Raw genomic sequence first — 19,432 nt, 5'->3', positions numbered from 1 at the left:
TCTATTATCTACCATTTGAGGGACCAAAACTGAAAACAGTATCCAGACGAGGCCTAACTAAAGTCTTTATATAAAGGACATTATAGTTCTTTCAGTTTTATATTGAGTTGTCCTTGCTATACACCCTGGTACGCCTGCCTTCACAATAGCCTCTCTGCACTTGTTGCACATCTTCAGAGACATGTGTGCTATATGCTGAGGTCCCTTTTCTGCTCAACAGACTTCAATTCTGTACCGAGTATAGTATATACATGCTTGGTGTTAGCCCTATCCGCTCGCCTGACACTGCATTACGCGGGCCCATTCCCCCATCGCATCTAGATCAGATTGTAGTCTTTTTTTCTCTCATCTAAGGTCGTAACACTAGCACAGATCTTGGTGTTGTCCACTAACTTGCGAGCAGTACCCCCGCCGCCATCTGCTGGATCATTAATGCAGATCGTGAAGGGCAGCGGTCTCAACACGGGTCCCTGCGGGACTCCACTAGTAACTGGTCTCCACACACACTCCACAGCCACTTCCATTATGAATGCAACCAATTCCCTATCCAATGTGGGATCTGCCCTCCTATCCCACAGGATTCTATTTTATAAAGTAACCTATTGTGCAGTATCTTGTCAAAGGCTCTCTGAAAGTCCAAATAATGTCAACACCTCCCTCCGTCAGTCCATCAAGCAACTGGGCTGAGATAGGAGCTCAGTATACAAGGATCATTTGTGCACATACTGGGAGCTGTGGGGGGGGGGGGGGGGGCGTGGGGGGGGGGGGGAGGGGAAGAGCTGTCTTGCTTCCTTTCTTTAGCTTCATGACCCTGGAATACCCAAAGACTCAAAGGCCAGCACAACAATCACAATACCAAATTGGCATTAGAAAATTAATTATAAAATCACATCATTGTTTTGTGCCAATCCACTTCAGAATGATAAGCAGCCTTTCTATCAGTTACTTTGAGAAAAGCAATAACATTTTAACTTATAAAAAAAAAGCTTCAGGAAGGAAATTGCTACAGTTCTAATATTACTTATTCAGCTTTTGCAAAATGTTTATGCAAAAACCTCGTGGGTCTACCTTGAACAGACTGCAGTGCTTACGAGGACAAAAGCCATGCAACTGTTCTCAGGCAGATCATGCATGGAAGCACTGTGAGGGAAGGATGTTGAATAAATGAGAGTCCCGCACAGAAAGTAAACAATGTCACATGGCTAGACATGAAGCAACATTTGGAACCGGCAAACCGCCTCGCTGCCAGATTAATTCAATCTGTTAAAGGGGAAATGGGTGAAATTAAAAGAGTGTGAAGACCGATGACAATGTAGACAATTACCGGAATTACCTGTTTCCAGCCTTGCTCTCAAGATGGTCAGATTGATACATCAGTTTACAAAATGTATCATTTCACACTGCTAATTTTTAACTTTTGAAAGATGAAAGCGAGCACAAACAGGCTTTGCCTGTCTGCTGGGTTTTTTGTGTGCCTTCCTTAATCCCAATACAATGCAAATGAAGGAAGTAATCTGAAAAGCATTCAAATCATTTGGATTGAGACTGGAATGTGGCTATTTGTCACAAATAAATTCTAAAAAGGCAAAGCTTCTTCAGCTCATTACACTCGCGAGTACTGACCTGACCCGAGATCCTGATATCTAATTTGCAAGAAGCATCTTTTTCTTGAACGAGAATGAACAAGTACATCAAGGATAACTCCAAATGCTATGAGCTGGGGGCAGATCTGTGAACATCATGACCTTTTCTGTGCATTGTTGAAACTTTGGGGATGTCTAGTATAAACATTTTTCGAAGGGACTGGGAGACATTAAGGTTAAAGTCTGACCTTTGACACTGAAATCTGTCTGCAATAATTAATTCAGGCGACTCTAAATCCCAGCATTAAGACTGAATGTAGATTTGTTTGAAGCAGTTCAGTTTCCTTTCAACTTGCTCAGTTGTAACTACAGCAGCATTTCCAAAAAAACTTTACATCTGTTCTTTTTCAGGACAGACTATTCTGGTTATAGAGAAAGGGGTCCATTAGTGGTCCTTTATTCTCATTCTTCACTATACTGAGCCCTTTTCATATTTTAGCTTGACACTTTTCCAAACCGGCCTGCCCTGAGAATACATGCTTTCAGCCGAGTTGTAAGAAGTGAACGTTCCTTGTACGACGTGGTGGAGTTGCACTCCAAGTAGTCCGATACAGCTGTATGTGCTCGAAAGCATTTTATCCAGTGTAACTAGTCTAACTCTGCTATCCAGCTATAGCTGATGGAAGAACAAATTTTCCACTGCAAAACTATTTTTGTAATATAAACTTAAAAAAATGGCTAACCTTTACTTTCCTTATATGTTAGGCAAATATTTATGCTCATCAAGACGAGGACTGTTAATACTGGAATATGGAACACTTTCCCCCATTTCCGGCACCCAGCATCAAACATACAGCACTCCCAGGTCAAATATAGCCCAGCTTGGATGCAGATTAAAGCTTTCTTTACCATATCCCTACAATCAGCCTCAGCCCCAATGTCAGAACAGCATAATCTACAGCATCAGAGATTTAAAATGTATCTGCTGCTCCCAGTGCAAGAGGGATAGCCAGTGTGAGCTCCGTCTGCCCCGTCGCTCCACTGAAACACTGCGGCCCTGGTTACCAGAGGTACTGTACGCTGTTCGTGTCACGGTCATAGACTGCTGCCAGTTGTCCCCCACAATAGACACTAGCCATCCTTGTAACTTAGCTGAATGTGGTTCCCACAATGCCACATTAGGGATAGCTATGTGCTGTGGACCCATGGTCCATAGTAACTGAGTTGAGACAGAGCAAACCCAATTTAAGGGCTACCCTTACCATTTGACTGATAGAAGCCTTTCATTCCCTAACCTAGGCTGGATTTGAGCCCTGTTCCCAGAGATGAAGGGACAGTATGCGAACTCACTTCATAATCTTGTCGCTGTTCGTGACATACTCAGTTTATTCCACGAGCAAGTTATGAAAGTTTTCCTCATGAATGGATTGCATTGGATAGCATAGTTTTCTATTGTGTATCAGATCCACTGTTTCCCCACTGTGTATTCTGTTTATCTAACAATAGATTCACTATTACCCATTATGTATTAGTGTATATACCACGTGTAATCCACAGTTTCTCACTGTGTATAACATGGGGTCTACTAGTTCATATTGTTTATTCTCCAAGGTGTGGGGATAACTCAATTTAAAATAAAAAGGACTTTTTTTTCTTCAATAGCCCCATTATGTTATGTGAGCTGCCTAGTGTTTCCCTTTATAGGTGACTAACCAGCCACTTGAAAATTCCACCAGTATCAGCAAGCTTTTTGACCATCTTGGCAGAGCCTGATTCTACCCCTCATTGAAGCAAGAATCAACAGATAGTTATCAGGCACCCTGGGCAACTTTCTCCCCTATACTTGGGAAAGGGTCACTGAAGTCACCCCTATTGCTGCAGGGGCATGATCAGCTGGCTGAACGGGAATCGGATCTACGGCCTTCTGTACTCTTTTGCTCAGTTACTCACTGTACAAACCCACCGAGCCATTGGAAGAGCCCAAAAACTAGCTCAACAGGTGTAACTAGTATTTGGAAAGACAGCAGACACCAGATGACCACAGAAAATCTCCCAGCGGTCCCCTGGTATGGTACAATCCCTCACCTGACCTCTCAGCCACTGCAGGTGCATGGAACAGTGAGGCAGAGAGGGCTGGGGAGAAAGCAGAGAGATTCATTCCGTCATGAGAGCGTTACATGACATCCTGACAGAAGAACGAACGAAATGAGAAAAGCTCATTAGTTCCATCCAGCCGACTCCTTACGACACACCGGGGTAAAAGTTGGTATGGGCTGAGCCTGTTTCTCAGCTGCATCGATGACAAGTTTAGCAGTGGGAGGGCCACCGCGTGCGCCCGGGCCACTGCAAAAATTCGTCAGGCCCATTTTTTAGGCGTCTCGGGTGGCCCCCTAGAGCAGGCGTTAGGCATCTTGCGTACGTTAATGAGGGGCCGAAAACCCATCTAAGGCCCCCTCGTGAAATTGGTCTCCGATAAGCGAAGCAGAGGCCAGGCCAGCTCCACTCAGGATTGGTCAGCAGCCGCTGCGGCCTAAGCAGAGGCTGCCACCAACAGGTAGGTTTTTTTTAAAAAAAAATATTTAAAAATAAAACAATGTCATGGAGCCAGGAGCAGGAGTTCTCTCCCACCCGCCGCCCGCTCCACCCCGTTGCCACTCTACCACTCCCACCCTCCCCCACCCCGGCGCCCCCATCCGGGATTTAACTCTGGATGCTCTCAGCGAGGTAAGCGGACCAATATTCATCTTGTTCAAATGGGCGAGATGCCTGTGGAGGCACAAGAGGTGCCAGCAGCTCACCCAATTAACTTTAACCAGACGAAACCAAAATGGGGTATCGGATTTCTACCCCTCCCCCCTCTCCCAATGTACAAACTGCACTGTGATACACTCTACCCAAGTCATCTAACCTGCTGGGGTGCTAAATAACCACTGGTTAACCTTCCAAGATGAGAATTGTCTGAAATTCCTTCCTGACCCCCAAGATAATCATGGAAAACTCAAGTCAAGCGTGTTAATGTAATATTGCAATCTACATTATTCAACCCTGACCAGTTGCATTCCACAGATGGCATTCCCATGTACCCAGCAGACCAGAAATAATTGTCTTCCATACAGAGTTTCATCAACTAGTCTATAGTTATCTTTGTAACTCAGTTTCAGCTTTAACCAGATATTCACGCAGTTTCGTTTTAAAGGAGATAATTAACATAGCGTTGATAACGTTTGATGGAAGTATCGTCCATAAATGCATTGCCTTTTCCTTATTATAATACAATGATACAGCACAGAAGGAGGTCATTCGGCCCATCATGCCTGTGCTGGCCCTATAGTAGAGCTATCCAATAAGTCTCACTCCCCTGCTCTTTCCCCATAGCCCCATAAATTTTTTCCCTTCAGGTATTTATCCAATTCTCTTTTGAAAGTTATTATTGAATCTGCTTCCACCACCCTTTCAGGCAGTGCATTCCAGATCATAACAACTCGCTGGGTAAAAAAATGTTTCCTCATGTCGCCTCCGGTTCTTTTGCCAATCACCTTAAATCTGTGCCCTCTGGTTACCGACCCTTCTGCCGCTGGAAACAGTTTCTCCTTATTTACTCTATCAAACCCTTCATGATTTTGAACACCTCTATCAAATCTCCTCTTAATCTTCTCTGCTCCAAGGAGAACAACTCCAGCTTCTCCAGTCTCTCCACATAACTGAAGTCCCTCATCCCTGGTACCATTCTAGTAAATCTCCTCTGCACCCTCTCTAAGGCCTTGATATCCTTCCTAAAGTGTGGTGCCCAGAATTGAACACAATACTCCAGCGGAGGCCTAACCAGTGTTTTATAAAGGTTTAGCACAACTTCCTTGCTTTTGTAATTTATGCCTCTATTAATAAAGCCAAGGATCCCACATGCTTTTTTAACAGCCTTCCCAACTTGTCCTGCCACCTTCAAAGATTTGTGTGCAAACATCCCCAGGTCTCTCTGTTCCTGCACCCCCTTTAAAATTGTACCATTTAGTTTATATTGCCTCTCCTCATTCTTCCTGCCAAAATGTATCACTTTGCACTTCTCTGCGTTAAATTTCATTTGCCATGTGTCCAGCCATTCCACCAGCCTGTCTACGTTCTCTTGAAGTCTATTACTATCCTCCAAATTGTTTACTATATTTCCAAGTTTCGTGTCATCTGTAAATGTTGAGATTATACCCTGTATACCCAAGTCCAGGTCATTAATATATATCAAAAAGAGCAGTGGTCCTAATACTGACCCCTGGGGAACTCTATACTTCCCTCCAGTCTGAAAAACAACCATCCACCACTACTCTCTGCTTTCCGTCCTGTAGCCAATTTTGTATCCATAATGTTACTGCCCTTTTAATCCCATGGGTTTTAATTTTGCTAGCAAGTTTATTATGTGGTACTTTTTTCAAATGCCTTTTGAAAGTCCATCAACTGCACTACCCTCATCAACCCTCTCCGTTACTTCATCAAAGAACTCAATCAAATTAGTTAAACACGATTTTCCTTTAACAAATCCATGCTGACTTTCATTTATTAGCCCATTCTTTTCCAAGTGCCAATTAATTTTGTCCCGGATTATTGTTTCTAAAGGTTCCCTCACCACCGACGTTAGGCTGACTGGCCTGTAGTTGCCGGGTTTATCCCTCTCACCTTTTTTGAACAGGGGTGGAACATTTGCAATTCTCCAATCCTCTGGCACCACCCCCATAATTTAAGGATTGGTAGATTGTGGCCAGAGCCTCCGCAATTTTCACCCTTACTACCCTCAGTAACGTAGGATGCATCCCATCCGGACCAGGTGACTTTTCTACTTTGAGTACTGCCAACCTTTTATCTATTTTTATCCTATCCAATATCACTACTACTTTCTGCTTTACTGCTACATTGGGAGCATTCTCCTCTCTAATGAAGACCGATGCGAAGTATTCATTTAGTGTCTCAGCAATACTCTCTGCCTCCACAAGGTGATCTCGTTTTTTATCCCTAATTGGCCACAGCATTCCTTTATCTACCCTTTTGCTATTTATATGTTTATAAAAGACTTTTGGGTTCCCTTTCATATTAGCCGCTAATCTATTCTCTTACTCTCTCTTTACCCCGCTTATTTCCTTTCTTAGATCTCCTCTGTACTTTCTGTATTCAGCCTGATTCTCTACTGTATTATGAACCTTACGTTTGTCATAGATCTCCTTTTCCTGTTTCATTTTAATCTCTATATCTTTAGTTATCCAGGGGGCTCTAGCTTTGGACGCACTTCCTTTCCCCCTTGTGGGAATGTGTCTACTCTATACCCGAACCATCTCATCCTTGAAGGCCTCTCATTGTTCAATTACTGTTTTGCCCACCAATTTTTGAGTCTAATCCATCTGGGCAAGATCCCTTTTTAATTCATTGAAATTAGCCCTCCTCCAGTTGAGTATTTTTATGCTTGATTATTCCTTGTCCTTTTCCATAACTGTTCTTAACCTGATGATATTATGATCACTGTTCCCCAAATGCTCCCCCACTGAAACATGATCCACTTCATTCCCCAGAACTAGATCCAGCACTGCTTCCTTCTTTGTTGGGCTGGAAACACACTGATCAAGAAAGTTCCCTTGTACACATTTCAGGAATTCCTCCTCCTCTTTGCCCTTTACATTGTTACTATTCTAGTCTATCTTAGGATAATTGAAGTGCCCCATTATCATTACTCTATAGTTGTTGCATCTTTCTGTAATTTGCCTGCAAATTTGCTCCTCTACCTCCTCTATTATGGTTGTGGCTAACTCCGCAAGGGCAATGAATATGTGGATCAGGCACCAATAATACAAGAAAATCCAGAGCAAGGAAAGGCCATTTAGCCACCAAGGCCGTGTAAAATTATTCTATTATGGACTGCGTTGATCTCCTACTTTAGGGAACATTCATTTTCTTCTGTAGCTTCTCCCATTTCTCAACAAATATCAAAACACCCATCAAAAGTACTGAATGGGTGGACTAATATGGCAAACTGGTCATTGAGCCAATTACATGTAGAGTTGGAGAACATTCCTATTGAAAAGTGAGAGGGAAATGCTCTCCCAATCTGTCTCCTGTAATTGATAGAAATTAATTTGTTTTGAGGATAAAACACTTGACAACTTTCTCTTCTCCCCTCCTAAAGATGTTGATTCCTTGCTGGAGTACAGTTCAGTCATAGTTAGTCACCTTCCACTATCCCCTCCCCAGTGTGGCCAATAATCATTTGTTAGTTCTGATAGTGTTGAGAGGCTATTCCATTACAGCTGGCATAATTCAACCCTGTCCTCTACCTATGTCGATTCATACTGAAACCTTTTTATCTTACATGAGGAGAGTTATTTTGATTGAATGTTGCTTTGACTCAGTAGGGACAGATTATTAACTGCACTCTGGAGCTAAAATGGAGACGGGAGGGGTTCACGGTGATTGAAGTGTGACAGCAGCTAATCAGAATCAACAAAATATATACAGGAGAAATAGTCATCAAAGCCCAACTCAAGAATTCAACTGTGAGAAAATACTTTCTGTGGATTTACAGCATCGTACAGACAACTAGTCTTGCGCTAGTCTTGTAACCCGATCTCAGATGCACACTTCCTTGAAGTAATAGCTCCTCGCTGTGATTGTAGATTCAGTGAATTTACACATGGCTGCTTTAATAAATGCAAATTGCATACATAAGCAACGCCTAGTACATTCATTGCTTTTTGTGTCAAAAATTACCTCATGAGACGTTCGAAAGTTTATGCTCCATGTGGTTTCGATGTGGGTACTGGGAAGTGGAAGTGGCAGCCAAAGGTGCACATCTGTAGTGAAAGAATATGGAAAGAAGTGTCAAGAGTTCTATCCTGAAACAATTGAGCAAATGTTGTTTGACTGATTTTCTAAAAATAAATAATTAGTATTTCCCTTATCCACATAAATTTGGATAAGTAAATGGTTAGCACAACTACAAATCTATTCTTTATGTAAAAATCTTTTGGAATTCTCAGTATAAACAAAATATAGCGTGGATATTTTAATGATCTGCCTGTCTTTCTATTTGAGCTAGCCTCTTGCTCTCCAAAGTAAAAAAATAAGCACTTAATAGTTTTCTTCTGAAACCTTACCTCAAAAAGGCTTTGGAAATTCATCTTCTAGGTTGTTTTCAAATCCTTTGTAAACAATTTCTTTAATACTATTATAGCACAAGGAAAGATATTCTTCAACTTCTGACTGAGAAAAATCAGCCCTTTTTGTCAAACTCATTGTTTTCCAATTCTCTAGAAATAAGATAAAATGCAGGGGCTCTGATGATACACTTTATCTCTTACTCTTGTCTCTGAGCTAACATCTCTCCCTGAGGTAAAAATTAAGAAAGAAAGAACGTATTTATATAGGGCCTTTCAAGACCTCAGGATGTCCCAAAGCACTTTACAGCCAATTAAGTACCTTTGAAGTGTAGTCACTGTTGTAATGTAGAAACACGATAGCCAAATTGCGCACAGCAAGGTCATACAAACAGCAATGAAACAACAACCAGATAATCTCTTTTTAGTGATGTTGATTAAGGGATAAATATTGGCCAGGACACCGGTGAGTGCTCCCCCGCTCTTCTTCGAAATAGTGCCACGGGATTTTTTACATTGCCTGGATATTTAACCGAGAGGGCAGATAGGGCCTCGGTTTAACATCTTATCCGAAAGACAGCATCTCCAACAGTGCAACACTCCCTCAGTACTGTCCAGCAGTGTCAGCCTAGATTTTATGCTGGAGTGTGGTCTCGAACCCACAACCTTCAGATGCGAGAGCGCTACCATTGAGTCAAGACTGACTCAGCTTTGATAATATTTTTCCTGTGAAACTTTACTAAATCTGCTAAATGAGCCCTGATTGATTGGAGAGGACGGGGAATCTCGTGGCTCCTCCATAGAGCCTAACCGGTCGTGGTAGGTAAAGGGGAGGGAGAGACTACGGAATGTGAGGCATCGGTTGTTGTGGGGCCAGGAGGAACATGGTTAGGCCACTCAATGCCAAGTACAAATGGATGGTGTACACTCCATCCGTTGGTACTTCAAAATTGCATTGGGATCCTATTGACATCATAGGACCCAATCAGCACGGGCTAACGAGGTGCTTGCCTGTTTCAGGCGGATGCCTGGGCCATCGGGTTCAAGGGTCCCACCAAAATGACTGGCCAGAGTGGCAGCGGGAATGGGCCAGTAGGTGCTGCACTGCGATTTTCAGCGCATTACGAAAAATTGGCTTCCACCATTTTATTATATGGTGCATACTTATATAGGTGGATGATTTAAGTATGTTTTAGTAATAGTTTTTTTGGCCAGCTGTGAGCTTTAAAGTCTGTGAATCAGAGTAGTAATAACTGACACACAAAATACCAACACTGGATGCGGGAGGGGAGTTGGTGAGGAAATATTCACCTAAGGTATGCTTTATAATTTCATATTTTTCAATAACAAATGTCAAATGTTATGTCTTTAATGACAATAATTTAATGACTGTGGTCACTCAATTCAATTTAATGTTGTCGAGGTTCTTGGTCATGTGGGATCTCCCATTTTGTACTCACACTGACTTTTTCAGTAAAATTATTAACTGGAAGAATTTCGCCAACAATCCCCTCCCTATGTTTGTTGTTAAAAATTTCTCTTGTTTTCAGCAAATGAGGCAACAGACAGATGGGCCGATGACTATGCGGACTTCGCTGTACATATCAGCAACATTTTTTTGTCAATTTTAGCAGAAAGGGAAAAAAACTAATATGTCAGTTTGAGAAGTGGGCTCTGAGGGAGTCTGGGGCTCAGAAAAACAAACTGGTCAACGAATTGTGAAAACAGGTCTACAAAAACAAGAGTTCCACAAATTAGTCATTCAGATTTGTTGACGGAAAATGGCTGCTTATCTTTATAGGGTGGCAACAAATAATGGAAACTGGTGTCAAACCAGTCATCAGGTATAGTGTGTGAGAAACATTAGTCAGGCTTCTGGCTTTGTGAACACACCAGATGTTGGGAAATTTCAGAAGCAGTCAACATTTTTTACATCTATTGATGGAAAATGAGTCAAAAAAAATCACTGACATAATATAACGATTTGCTTAACAGCAACTTATATTGATATCGTGTTGCTCATTTAGCTAAAATTCTCAAGATTATTTTACAAAGTGGGGGAAGAGGTAGCCACTCAGTTGGAAGTGAGAGAATTTAAGGGAGGCAAGAAGAAAAGGCACAACGAGATGGGTTTTTAGAGGGGGTGGGTGTTCAAGGCGGGGTGAGAGGTCACAAGGCATGGTTTTGGAACAGAATTCCAGAGGGAGAAAGGTAGGGAGCAGGAAAGTCTAACCTTGATGTACCTGACATTGGAGGGTTCATTCCCCAATATGGGCACTGCACTGGCATGACCAGAGCAGCGAGCTTAGCACTGGCCAATATCACAGTGGACCGACTGCGTGGGATTTTCCAAGGTCAGCTTCATTAGCTATTTAGAGCGTGTTCCTGGGCTGTGCGAGCTTGCAATCAGTCACGGGTGAGAAACAGCATGGAGCTCTTAAAGGCGGCAGCTACTTCAATAAAAATGGTCGCTTCATTATTGCCGAGCAGAGAAGGAACCAAGGCTGCAGAGCACCTCCACTTTCAAATGGAACAGATAGAAAACGTGCAACAAAACATCTTTGCGATCCCAGGGTGCCGTCCCCACTGAAGAAACATAGGGGCAGATTTCCCTCCACCATTTTGTCCGATTTTGGACATAACTGAGGCTGGCAGGGAGAAAAGATTGAGAGAGTAGCCATTCCACCAGCTATCTGGGCCAATTCTGGGACTATCCACCAGCGGTGGTTTTGGGATCTACACTGAGAACGAGGAATGGCAAAACATTCCACATTCCACAGCGTTGCTATGGGCTGTAGGGAAGGGGATTTAAATTTTATGGGTCATTCGGCTGCAGAAGGCAGAGCGGGAATTTTAAATATTTAAATTTGAATTTAAAAAATGATGTTATCTTCAGCTGATCACACTACATTGCAGCAAGTCAATGCAGAAATTCCACTCCCCCCGGGCCTCCTGAGGGCAACCTGGCAGTGACTGAGCCGGTCCTGGCACCCACCCAACTCATGATACTTACCCTGACCCAGGGAAAATCAGCCGAGTTCAGGGGCGCAGGCATGGGGTGGGGGGAGGCCTCACCCTGCCGAAGGTCTGTGGCCATTGCAGCGACGAGGTATATCTGCTCCACACAGTCTGCTTGGCAGGAGGTAGCTGCCAGAGTGAATACAGTTACAAACACACTGGGGGCAGATGAGGGAGAAAAAAGATTGTCTGCCAAGGTAAAACGAGTCAATGTTTCACTGTATCAACTAGAAGGGCAAATTATGCATGCCACAGTGAATTTCCTCTCACTACGTTACATCTCGACTGAGATTGCATGCTAAACTCTCAGTAAATAACTCTCTCCAAGCTTCGAGTGTATGCACATACTGCAGCAGGGCCTGCCTTATTACCGTCACTTCAAACAGAAACTGTTGGCACATGACCAAAGCAAGCTTGCAACACAAACTTACCTGTATGACGCATGCTCATTGACTTGCCCTAGGGTAGGGGGTACATACTTGCCCTTTACTCTATGTTCTTTCTAAACTTTCAACATCTCAAACTCTACGTCTTTCTGAATAAGGAAGAACATAACAGGAAGGAGCAGACCTGAATAGGGAGCTGGGCCCCTTAACTTTACATTGCTCAAATAATTTTAAGCTTAACCTCCTATGACTTGAAAATACATCGGGGGGTTCAGCTAGGGTAAAGCTGGAAGCTTCTGCATACAGCCATCCTGTTTCTGTTATTCTGCCAGCACTCACTCACTGACTGACCTGTGGAACAGGTTGCCGGCTTGTGTGGTGAACACTGATTCACTGAATTCCTTCAAGCATGAGCTGGGCCCTGTTTCTGGCTGGGGCAGAGATCATCTCATGTAAAAGGCAGGTACTGCATGATATTAATGAGGACTAGAGTGGTCTCCTGGACTGTTTTCATGTAAGGGGCTCGGAGAGGAATTTTTCAGATTTTTCTTTTCCCTAATTGGCCCGGGTTTTTAATGTTTCTTCGCCTCGCCCAGGAGATTTCATGGTATTGGATGGGGCGGGGACTGTATTTATTGGGATGCTCAAGACATCACAATTGTGTGGCACAGGCTGAACTAGCCTGTCCGTCGTTTCTCGTATGTCCTTATATACCACCGGCGGACTGTGGCTGCAGTGTTTACCATCCACAGGATGTACTGCAGCAACTCGCCAAGGCTTCTTCGACGGTACCTCCCAAACCCGTGACCTCTACCACCTAGAAGGACAAGAGCAGCAGGCACATGGGAACAACACCACCTGCACGTTCCCCTCCAAGTCACACACCATCCCGACTTGGAAATATATCGCCGTTCCTTCATCGTCGCTGGGTCAAAATCCTGGAACTCCCTTCCTAACATCACTGTGGGAGAACCTTCACCACACGGACTGCAGCGGTTCAAGAAGGCGGCTCACCACCACCTTCTCAAGGGCAATTAGGGATGGGCAATAAATGCCGGTCTCGCCAGCGACGCCCACATCCCATAAACGAATAAAAAAAATACATATCCTGCTGCAAAGCACCATGGCACACTATTACCTATGTATTTCAGTGGGCATTCCTCAGTTACCATTGTAGCATATGTTCTTCTTCTATTTCCATAGGCATCTCTGAAAAATCTGGAGCAGGTCTGAGGGTACCCAGGATGCAAGTATCTCAGAGCACTTGGGGTCATTCACTCCACCAAGCACACGCAAGTATAACCACCATAGGGGAAGTTAGATGGTCAGTTTGAGGTAGGTGGACCAGATGATACAAAGAGCACAAGTGGGCAATGCTGGTGACAGGTTTCTGTTGCTGTACCACTAGCCAAAAGGCTTTCAATTGAAATTTTCAAGACTGAGATTGATAGATTTTTGTTAGGTAAGGGTATCAAGGGGTAGGGAGCAAAGGTGGCTAAATGAAGTTGAAGTATAGATCAGCCATGATCTAATTGAATGGTGGAGCAGACTGGATGGCCTACTCCTGTTCCTATGTTAAATCTTGTCCTCCTTCAGCTGCAGAGTCAGGGGATCTGGACACGAATGGGCCTGCGTTCAAAAGGATATTATTTGAGCACCAAAATTTACTTCAGTCATTAAAGAGTACAGCCATAATCGCTTAACAATGCCGCACCATGGAATGTGTGGCAACTCCAGGGCTATCCCCCATTGATCAAAGTCACAAGCATCTTGAGAGGAACAGGTGACTTTTGATCTATGGTTCCCAAAGCTCTCCAACATTGCGGTTTTTCTCATGTCATGTCTGGGTCTGTAGACTAATTGAGAGAGACTGATTGCTATGATTAGTTTAAAAACTCCATTGTTGTTGTATCATGAGACAACCAGGATGGTAGAAGGTGAACTAGATGGACCTTGGTCTTTTTTCGTCTAACAATTCATATGTTCCTATCTCTCATGAATGTTAGGCTGCTGCTATAGAGTCTTGGGTTCCAATCTCCAGGGGGTTGACGTCCATTTTCAATGTGTGTGAGGATCGGATAGAGAGAACCATTTTAAATTTGGTGCATGCTGTCTTCAAAAGGGAGGTGCGAGAGGACTGGAGAATTACAAATGTTACACCCTTGTTCAAAAAAGGGTGTAAGGATAAACCCGACAAATACAGGCCAGTCAGTTTAACCTCGATGGTGGGGAAACTTTTAGAAACAATAATCCGGGACAAAATTAATAGTCACTTGGACAAGTGTGGATTAATAAAGGAAAGCCAGCACAGATGTGTTTAACTAACTTGATTGAGTTCTTCGATGAAGTAATAGAGAGGGTTGATGAGGGCAATGCGGTTGACGTGTATATGGACTTTCAAAAGGCCACATTGTCAGCAAAATTGAAGCCCATGGAATAAAAGGGGCAGTGTTCATGGATCCGAAATTGACTAAGTGACAGGAAACAGAGGGCAGTGGTGAACAGTTGTTTTTCGGACTGGAGGAAGGTATACAGTGGTGTTCCCCAAGAGTCGGTACTAGGACCACTGCTTTTTTGATATATATTAATGACTTGGACTTATGTGTACAGGGCACAATTTCAAAATTTGCAGATGACACAAAACTTGGTAGTGTAGTGAACAGTGAGGAGGATAGACTTCAAGAGGACATGAACAAGGCCGGTGGAATGTGCAGACACATGGCAGAGGAAACTTAATGCAGGGAAGTGCAAAGTGAAACATCTTGGCAGGAAGAATGAGGAGAAGCAATATAAACTAAATGGTACAATTCTAAAGGGGGTGCAGGAACAGAGAGATCTGGGGGTATATGTGCACAAATCTTTGAAGGTTTAAAAAAGCTTATGGGATCCTGGGCTTTACAAATAGAGCCATAGAGCACAAAAGCAAGGAAGTTATGTTGAACCTTTATATAACACTGGTTCGAGCCCATCTGGAGTATTGTGTTCAATTCTGTGCACCACACTTTAGGAAGGATGTGAATGCCTTAGAGAGGGTGCAGAAAATATTTACTAGAATGATTCCAAGGATGAGGGACTTCAGTTATATGGATAGACTTGGAGTTGTTCTCCTTAGACCAGAGAAAGTTGAGAGGAAATTTGGTAGAAGTGTTCGAAATCATGAAGGGTTTAGATAAAGTAAATAAAGAGAAACTGTTCCCATTGTTGGAGGGGTCGAGAACCAGAGGATATAGATTTAAGGTGATGGGCAAAAGAACCAAAGGCGACATGAGGGAAAACTTTTTATGCAGCGAGTAGTTATGATTTGGAATGCGCTGCCTGAAAGGGTGGTGGAAGCAGATTCAATCGTGGCTTTCAAAAAGGAATTGGATAAATACTTGAAGGGAAAAAATTTGCAGGGCTACAAAGAGCGGGCGAATGGGTCTAACTGGATGGCTCTTACAAAGAGCTGGCACGGGCTTGATGGGCCAAATGGCCTCCTTCTGTGCTGTAACCATTCTATGATTCTATGAAAGTGACGGACACAAGTTCTGAGATCTTGTACATCCGCCTGAGAGGGCAGACGGTGCCTCAGTTCAACGTCTCATCCAAAAGATAGCACCTCCGACAGTGCAGCATTCCCTCAGTACTGCACTGGAGCATCAGCCTGGATATCACCTCAAGTCTCTGGAGTGGGACTTGAACCCACAACCCTCATGACTCAGAAGCGAGTACTACCAACTGAGCCAGAGCTGACACTGAAGCCATGTGATTCCTGTAGTATTTAAGAGCGTAAAACCCAATTTAAGGAGTAATAGGGAAGAAAAGAAATCAAATAAATGCTACGAGCAAATGTAAAATGATTTAACAACGAAGAACGTTGTTGATATGGATCAAGATCTGGATGAGGTGATGGGATGATTGAAAAGAGGAACTGTTGCTCTGCGTCTGTGTGACGTCACTCAGCTCAGGAAAAGCCGCTGAAAGCCAGTTTTATTTTTGGAGGTAAGAGTATGCCCTTTTTTTTGGCATCATGTAATCAAGTGTATGCTGAGTGCATCGAGGGAATTCAGGCAAACACTACGCATGTTTCTTCGTTCATGGTCAGAAAATCATGCGCAGCCTATAATATGTGCTTCCACTTAGCAAGGCTCCCTCCTGGAGCCTAGACTTGGAAAATAAACCCCCGTGGTGTGTTATGCTTAGTCCTAATCAGGATATTTTCCACATACATAGAATCATAGAAAGATACGGCACAGAAGGAAGCCATTCGGCCCGTCATGTCCATGCCGGCCGAAAAAGAGTTATCCAGCTTAATCCCACTTTCCAGCACTTAGTCCGTAGCCTTGTGGGTTACGACACTTAAAGTGCTCATTCAAGTACTTTTTAAAATGAGTTGAGGGTTTCTGCCTCTACCACCCTTTCAGGCAGTGAGTTCCAGACCCCCACCACCCTCTGGGTAAAAAAAATTTCTCCTCAGCTCCCCTCTAATCCTTCTACCAATTACTTTAAATCTATACCCCCTGGTCACTGACCCCCCTGCTAAGAGAAATAGTTCCTCTCTATCCATCCTATCTAGTCCCGTCATAATTTTATATACCTCAATTAAATCTCCCCTCAGCCTCCTTTGTTCCAAAGAAAACAACCCCAGCCTATCCAATTTTTTCTCATAGCTAAAATTCTCCAGCCCTGGCAACATCCTCATAAATCTCCCCTGTACCCTCTCGAGTGCAATCACATTTTTCCTGTAATGTGGTGACCAGAACTGGATGCAGTACTCAAGCTGTGACCTAACTAGTGTTTTATACAGTTCTAGCATAAACTTCCTGCTCTTATATTCTATGCCTCGGCTAATAAAGGAAAGTATCCTGTATGCCTTTTTAACCACCTTATCTACCTGTCCTGCTACCTTCAAGGATCTGTGGACATGCACTCCAAGGTCCCTCACTTCCTCTACACCTCTCAGTATCCTCCCATTTATTGTGTACTCCCTTGCCTTGTTTGCTCTCCCCAAATGCATTACCTCACACTTCTCTGGATTGAATTCCATTTCCCACTTTTCTGCCCACCTGACCAGTCCATTGATATCTTCTTGCAGTCTACAGCTTTGCTCCTCACTATCAACCACTCAGCCAATTTTTGTATCATCTGCAAACTTCTTGATCAAGCCCCCCACATTCAAGTCTAAATCATTAATATATACCACAAAAAGCCAATGGACCTAGTACCAAGCCTTGTGGGACCCCACTGGAAACAGCCTTCCAGTTGCAGAAACACCCGTCAACTATTACCCTTTGCTTCCTGCCAATTTTGGATCCAACTAGCCACTTTCCCTTGGATCCCATGGGCTTTAACTTTTTTGACCAGTCTGCCATGTGAGACCTTGTCTAAAGCCTTGCTAAAATCCATGCACACTACATCAAACGTGCTACCCTCATCGACCCTCCTTGTTACCTGCTCAAAGAATTCAATCAAGTTAGCCAGACACAATCTTCCCTCAGCAAATCCATGCTGACTGTCCTTGATTAACCTGTGCCTTTCTAAATGACGATTTACGCTGTCCGTCAGAATCGATTCCAATAATTTGCCCACCACCGAGGTTAGACTGACTGGCCTGTAATTACTCAGTCTATCTCTTTCTCCCTTTTTAAACAACGGTAGAACATTTGATACACATGTGCACTGGGGTTAATTCTGCGATCCCAAATTCCCAGGGAGTGTAGGTTGAAAATAAAATCAGCTACACTGTTTTAACCTCATTTCCGATCCATGCTCCGTTTGAGAGAAGCTCACCCAACGGGAGCGAGGAATTCCCCCTACTATGTTTAATCCTCGTTTACATTCTACCTTCATGACTATTACACTCAATCCTCAATCGTGTAAAATCCATATTTTCATGGCATAAAATTTTCACCCCCTCAAAACTTAATTGCTGATTTTTTTTTAAATCCCATGGTTCGTGATGCATAAATTGGTTTATCTTCACCTAGTGTTCGAACCTAAAATTTGATTAATTCTTAGATTACACCTCATCCTTAGAAGACGAGGGTCACGTTTGACATTTTTTTCAGATGAAATTATGGGGTAAAAATTCTGCTGTGCCACCCCTTGGTGCACTGGGAGCACATTTGGCAAAGTTGTGCACTCCCAGTCTGCATTTCTCCGCCCAATTTTAACGGGTGATCGACTCTCCGTCAGCGGTACAGGCAAACGGTGAGTGACTCCTTGCCCATCCCCCCAAGGTCACTAAACTTCATTCTGCATTACACACCTGTCCGGAGGATAGCGGAGGTGGCACTTAGTGCCATTGCCACTTCCATCCACTGGATTGCAGCCACATGTTCCGGATTTCCTCGTGCCCTGTGCCACAAACACATCGTCCTTCTTTCCCATCCCTGATTTAAACCACCAAACCCTGGCATGAGACTGCCCAACATTATTGAAATGAGCTAACCCTAGAAAAATCAGTCGGGTCAGTGGGGCAGGGCAGGGGAAGAGGTCTCACCTCTATTACGGCCTAACGGAAAATCTGGACCAAAAAGCCGACGACAAAATGCCTTAAAATGCACCAAAGTGTTGAAAAATTTAATTTTCTAGAGAATCACAGAAAATAAATCATGTAGATGATGTACAGTATACCTACTTCCAATATCATTACACCACAGACCAAAAGGTATTTAATCACACAAGCATCTGGCATAGGAACTCTGAAAATATACTGTGAACACTGATACGGAGAGTCACTGCTATTCAGACTTACAATGCCTCACAATTGAAGGATAAGTTTTCTCACACCATCTATCACCTGCTAGTTAGGAGGACAGGCAGACGATCAGTTCTCAGGCCTCTGTTCTCTAACCACCTCTGCTAACAGGTGCAGAAGAGAGGCTCACAATGACTTTCCCTGTGATACTCCTAACCTGTGGGAAAATGCCGGGCTTTCGTTTGGCATCTCCCCAAAAATACAGCTGAAACCGCATGGGAAATCACAAGTCCAAAGCTAACTCCTACCTTGACACACTGACAACACATCTCCTCAGCACTGCTTTGCAGAAACAAATATTTACAATATCATTCCAACCTTAATATCTATTTTTTTTCTGTCGCTTTGATAATCACGGTGAATATTTTTATGCAAAGCATACCAATGATGTTAGCGGAGGAACGAGACAGAAGTTTACGTTTCTGACAGTATAGCTCAATTAACATCCAAGGGTTTAAATGACACAATCATTCAATTTCCACTGGCTAACAACTGTGTCGTCACTGATGTGAGTTCAGCTCCCTCACACGACCCATATTTACTGACAAATTTAAGTTAAATAAAATCAATCAATATACAGAA

General features: G+C 43.3%; 1 long non-coding RNA gene across 2 annotated transcripts in view; it reads right to left on the bottom strand.

Annotated features, from left to right (window-relative positions):
- The window catches only part of LOC137327674 (uncharacterized), a 96,370-nt gene extending 83,994 nt beyond the window's left edge, over nt 1-12,376 (bottom strand). The window contains exons 1-2 of one of the 2 annotated variants that reach the window (XR_010964505.1): nt 12,157-12,376; nt 8,322-8,404 (exon numbers count right to left, since the gene is read on the bottom strand). This is a non-coding gene — a long non-coding RNA (uncharacterized lncRNA). Of the gene's footprint in view, nt 1-8,321; nt 8,405-11,720; nt 11,842-12,156 lie in introns of those variants that run through there. The other variant, XR_010964506.1, reaches the window with a different exon arrangement.
- Nucleotides 12,377-19,432: the final 7,056 nt, after the last annotated feature.

Source organism: Heptranchias perlo, chromosome 12 (assembly GCF_035084215.1).
Source record: "Heptranchias perlo isolate sHepPer1 chromosome 12, sHepPer1.hap1, whole genome shotgun sequence".
Taxonomy (NCBI): Eukaryota; Metazoa; Chordata; class Chondrichthyes; order Hexanchiformes; family Hexanchidae; genus Heptranchias; species Heptranchias perlo.
This window is presented reverse-complemented; position numbering and strand designations above follow the sequence as displayed.